This window comes from Netta rufina, assembly GCF_964035555.1.
Source record: "Netta rufina genome assembly, chromosome: 26".
Classification (NCBI taxonomy): domain Eukaryota; kingdom Metazoa; phylum Chordata; class Aves; order Anseriformes; family Anatidae; genus Netta; species Netta rufina.
This window is the reverse complement of record NC_140150.1, coordinates 2,148,831-2,154,878: the sequence shown is the minus strand read 5'-3', so window position 1 is coordinate 2,154,878 and position 6,048 is coordinate 2,148,831.

Below are 6,048 nucleotides of genomic sequence, written 5' to 3'. Positions count from 1 at the left end.
CAGCATAATAGCATCTTCAGCTGGAGCCCGGCTCAGGCTCTGAAGACATGTGGCCAACACCTACAGCCCTTCCTCTCCCTCCCTTTCCAGCGGTTATGCTTGTTTCCTTGAACATTTATGGGTCAGCCGGAGTCAAGATTGCTAATGAGTGGGGTGATTATGGCCCAGGGCGCTTCTCAAGCCATTCCTGATGCCGTGCTGCACAGGGGACAGGGACGGGGACAGGGACGGGGATGGGGACAGGGACGGGGACAGGGACAGCCTGGGGAAGGCTCCCACAGTGCACAGTGGTGTTGGGCAGCCCTGGTGCACTGCGTGGCATTTCAGTGGCAGTGAAGGCCCTGTTCAGGCTGTACAATCAGGAGCAAAGTGTCTCCCTAAGTTGGGTTTTATGAGCAACAAATCAGGAGCAGTTCAATATTTACCCCAGCATGGAGACCAGATACTCTCCTAAGATGAACGATAAAATACTGCTGTTATATCATAACCTTTAAGCTATATTTAAATTAAATGTAAATTAATATTTTTAAAGATCCATTTTTATTCAGATTTACATTTCTATTACCAGATTAGATCAAAGGATTTCCTGGGGAAGATTATTTTAGGAACGTTTTTGGGCCATACACCTGTGGCGCTGCTCTAATTCGGACCAGTCGTAGCTCTTCCTCAGTGCCACCCGGGATTAATTCCAGCAGTAGAATAGGAATCACCCCACGGATCTGCTCTCCTGTGTAGAAAAGCTCCAGATTTGGGCAAGGACACCGATGAACTCCCCAGCATCTCCATCAGAGCACCTCACCGTGCTCGCCCCGGCCAGGGGCCCAGCTCAGGGGGAGATGTCAAGCCCAAGGCTCTGCAAAACCATCCCCTGGTCCTCTGCTGCTGCTCAGAGGACTCAGGGACTGGTGGCGATTGGGATCAGAGTGAACCCGGGGCCTTCTCCTCCCCGTGGCGGGGTCCTGCCCGTGCCCCTGTGGCCCCCTCACGCCGCGGCCATGGGAGCTCCCGGAGCCGGTGCGGGATCCAAAGAGCACACCAACGTCAGAGCCGGGGCAAAGTCTGGCAGGACGCAGAGAGGTGTGAAAGGCAAAATGCCCTCACATGTGTGTGCTACACGTGACTGACAGCACCCGCGCTGCCTGCCGAGCGCTCTGCAGTGCCCTGGCCGCGTCCTGGCGGCGTGCTGGGGCTGCAGGAGGAGAGCAGGGCCGGGCCGGAGACGTGTCCCACCGCAAACATCTGCTGGAGCTGGCACTGGGAGAAGGAGAAGCAGCCTTCTCTGCTGCGTACCTGTGGCATACTGGTGCTGTGGGCACCTTGTGGCTGTGCCTTGCATCCCAAATTCACCATAGCCCCCAAGCCCTGCCCTGGGATGACCGCGGCACTGCGGGCTGGCTGCCTTTTGCCAGCGGGGTGCAGGGACGGGCGCGAGCATGTGAGGGTGCCTGAGCACCCCGGCCAGGGCATCGCCTTTCATGAGGCTTTGTCTGCACCATCACTAATAATATCAAGGTGTTCTGCCAAGTTCCTTCCAGCAAACCCATGACTTCATTCAAAGTGACAGGGGACCTGATTTATTATACTAACGAGCCACTGATAAATAAACATGACCTGAGAGAATCCCAATCCCACAATTCCATTCTTGTTCGGTTCCTTGGGGGAGATGAAAGGTTTCCTGCAATTTCCCAATGCTACCCAGAATCTCCCCTACTTGGTCTGCCAAAGCTTTCTACTGCTGTCGAGCCTGGCATTTGATTGAATTGACAGAAGCAGCTTATTAATTGCACTAATGAGGGGCTCAGAAATATGGAGCGGTGGAGAGAGTCCAGTGTGGCTAATAAAACGCTCAAAGCTGAGCAGAGCATAAGGTCACCGTGTTGCCAGGCTACTGGCTAAGCTGCCTGGAAAAATAATACGCGAACCAGTAGGTGACTCTGGGAAAAATATTGCTCCATAACTCACATAATTAATAGGACAGTGATGCTTTATTTTCTTAGGAAGAGTGTACAGTAGGAAAGTCTGAGCGCACGGACGTCGCAGCCTTCCTGCTTGGTGCGTGGGGACCGGCGGCTGGGGTGCTGGGGGCTGAGGCCAGGCTGGCTCTGCTAACCCGTGAGCAGTAATGGCACAGATAAGCAAGAGCCCCAGGCCAGGCTCCAGAAAAAAAGGCAGTGGGAAGGTATCCACACCATGAACCATCTCAGCGTGTGACCTGAAGGTAGATTACAGATATCTGGTAACATCGAGGACTCTGTCCTGTGTTTGACCTGTGCTAGTTTCCCAAATACCATCACGGAGAGAGATAAACAAGGCTGATTAGGGCTAACAGTAACTGTAAATTTGGCAAGGGGATGTTCTCGGGACCTGTGATCTCTTGAGACATTGATTCCCACTGGGAGTTTACCATACAGCTCCCCAGGGTTTAGAGCAATAAACGGGAATATTTTTGCTCCAGTAGGAAGGAAAAAAAAAAAAAAAAAGGACAAATACTGATCTTAATCTTTTTCTCTGCATTCAATTTTGGAGCCCCCATTCAAGTTCTCCAAATTGCTCCTCACCAGGGAGCTCATCCTCATACCGAGACTGTTATCTTAACGAAGCCTGGAGAACAAACCCTCTGGTTTGCCGTGACAGCCCTGCCTAAAGCAAACACTGCTCATTGCTTCCCCTGGCTCTTTCAGGCTCATTTGGGCCTTGGAGCCGTGTCCCTGGGGGCTGCTGTGCCTGGCCCCGTGTCCCTGGGGTGCTGTGCCACCCATCGCAGCAGCTTGGCATGGGTATTGCTTGTGGGGCAGCGGGGTGCAGACGCGGGGGCAGGAGGCAGGAGGAAGGGCAGCCTCACCCCCGGGGCTGCCGAACAATGGCAGGGAAGGCAGCGGGGCGCTGGGAAGCACAGGGAGGGGGACACACAGAGCCTGGCAGGCTGCCTCCCTCCCCACTGGCCTGCCCTGCTGGCCCCTCCGAGCCATCCCCATCCTGTCCCGGCCCCTGCCCCATGGCCCCTGCCCTCTGCACTTCTGGAAGCCCAGGGGCCTGTGGCCCCTCTCCTCTGAGGCAGCAGCCCGGCCCTTCCCTCTGAACGCCTTTGTTTCTCTTCTCTAGAGGGAAATGGAGCTACAGCTCAGGTTTCCAAGGTGGAAAATCCACGTCTTCCCTTGCAAATTGCTCCTATTTTGTTTTGTTTCCTAATCACTGCTGACCGGCCCAGGCCGGGAGGACCGGGGGCAGCTGCCCACCGTGCAGCTCGCAGGCACCATGGTGGCTGCCCACCAGCCCAGGGAACAGCCCCGACCCAGTGCCCATGTGTCTTGTGGCAGCATGGCCGCGTGTGGGGAGCCCTGGGGAGCTGGGGCACCCCTGGGCTCAGCTACTGCAACCTGTCCGAGCACAGAGCTGCATGGAGGGTGCCCAGGCAGCATGGGGTGGGCGCAAAGCACCTGAACGTGTCTGCGGGGTCTGGCATGGTGCAGGTCAGGCCTGGCCGGCGCACAGAGCTCAGCCTCAGCCCTGGGCTCAGGCAGGCACGTCGGTGTTCACAGGCTGGGGTTACAGCCCCCTGCCCAGCAAGGGGCTCCTGCCCAGGCACACGGGCTTCTTGCCCCGGAGAAATGTGCGGAGGGGCTGCAGGGCAGGGACGGAGCGGGGCAGCAGCAGGGCTGGGCCTGGGGAAGGGGGAGGCAGGGCCGGAGCTGCTGGCTGCAGGGCGCTGGGATTTTCGCTTGTATTCCCACTGCAGCTGAGGTGAAACTCGAGGCTTCCTGGCACGAGGGCTCGGCTGGCCGTGCTGCAGCCTCCGTCCTGCCGCCCAGGGTCCCCCCGGGCAGGGCAGCCCACGCCACTGCCTCATGCCCGTGGGCCCCCGCCAAGTTCCCTCTGCCGGCTCCTCTTGCCAGCTTGAAATTCACTTGGGAAAAAAAAAAAAAAAATACTTAAAGAGCCTAACAAATAACAAACCTGGCAGATGGCCAGTGATTCAAAGGCTCCAAAAATGAAGCCTAAATTTGCAGCTGGCCACGCTCCCTGCCTGGGTTGGCAGCAGCGCTGGTGTCTGAACACCTGCCAGGGGCAGGAGCAACTGCGGAGCCTTCGGCAGGATGCGCTGGGGCAGCCGGCAGCAGGAGAGAGTGCTGGTGGCACCAGAGCCTTGGGCTTTATTCTCACAGAAAGGGACACGCTGGCTGCAGGGAGCAGGCGCTGGGACAAGGAACGTGTCCTGCAGAAATGTCTGCAAACAGCTGGGAGAGGCACGGTGTGTGCGGCAGGCAGAGCGGCGGGGTTCATCCCAGCCACAGCAGCAAGGTTCGGTGCAGCCATGTCCCACAGCTCCCCGAGCGTGGCTCGCCAGCGCTCTGCGGGATAAGGCAAACTCTGCTAATGCCGAGTGACACCGGGATGCAGAGGTGCGAGAGGGCGGAGGGGCCGCAGGCTGCGGCCGGAGGAGCGGTGGTGGGCGGGCGCTGCCTGGCCTCCCGCTCCCGGGCACGGTGTCATGTGAAACAGTAATTGGATCCTGGGATTTGCTGAATGATACCGTGGATTATTTCCCAGCCATCATGTCTCAGTGTAATCTTGTTATGGTATTACGCAGCCACGTGTACACACAGCGCTGCGGTGCCCACGGCTGGTGATGCACGGGGACCTGCCCAGCGTGCCCTTTTTCCAAAGCTTGCTCTGAAACCAAACGGCAGAGGTGGCGTTTGGCTGCTGAGGGTGGGTGCCTCCTGCCACCCTGCCTCCTGAAGACAGGCCGGCAAGCTGCTGCTGGCTCGGTGATGGAAAATTCCTCCCCCTCGGCACCCTGCCGCCCTCCTGAGCCACAGCCAGCCGGTCCCACCGCTGGGACGGCCTAAATGCTCCCCTGCCGGCACAGCCCACGGCGCTGGTGAAGTGGGTGTTGGCAGGTTTGCAAGAATAGCAGACGAGCTGGGACAGAAAAACAGCTTCCACCACAGCTTCCTGCTGTGGTCCGGCAGCCCCGTGGAAGTGGAGATGCTCCCTGCATTTTGGAGAGCCTAAAGCCAGCGGGAAGCTCAGTGCTACAGAGCAGCTCCTGGGCAGAACGGGGGGCACTTACCAGACTAGCACAAGCCCCTGGGGTTTCAGGGGGCATGGCTGGAAACCTGAGGGTCCTCCTCCTCCTCCCTCGTCCCTCTGGTTTGGGGAAGTGGAAACCACGGGGCAGCTGCGTGAAGCGGCTGCAGGCTGAGCCGTAGCACAGCCCACGCCCTGGGCACAAATTCTGTGTTTTACCAGGGGATTAATGATCTTTGGTGCTTGTGTCCCAATGAACTTCCACCTACAAATAAGTATTTCTGCCTGGCAGCAACGAGTTTAATCAAAAACAAGCTTTTATAGCATTTTTTTGGTTTGTTTGTGCCCAGCTAAAACATTGCAGATGCAGCCAACTCTCCCACAGCAGATTTCTAGCAGGTTAACTTTGGACTAAGATGATAACAAATTATCTGCTAAACACACATTTGAAGGGAAGTTAATGCTAGCATGTTTGACATGTCTCTAGCTGCTCCTACTCTAATTTTCTCTGACTTTTTTTAAGTCTGAAAAGCAGGGGAAGGGGTACAGTGTTTTATCCTAAGATGGCACATGACCTCCTGCTTAAACACAAGGCTGGCTTTATTTATCCTGAAGTTGGGCTGGAGGAATAACAGAAATGTTTGTTGTCCCCCAGAAGACTAGCTTATCAGCTGTTATTAGAGCAGGGATGATAACTCAGAATGAACAATTAATTGGGCACATTTAACCCCATTCTCTGTTTAAGAAATATCTGTGTTTTATTAAGATTGTAACTGTGGTCACTGCAAGGATTTTCTTCTGAATCTTTTTGGAGCCAGCGCATGCATGTGTCCTGTGTGTATGCCAGCATTCTTGCCATGGGCTGTTGTGTAGCTGTGTCTGTGTAGGTCAAAAGACATTTCATAGGGCACTTGTCCAGGTGAGAAAGCAGTTCTGGCTTGTACATAGGAGTCATTAAATTGTTTTATGTAACCTCTCTTGCCTTTACAGTCCAACCACAAGAGTTTGTGTAAACTA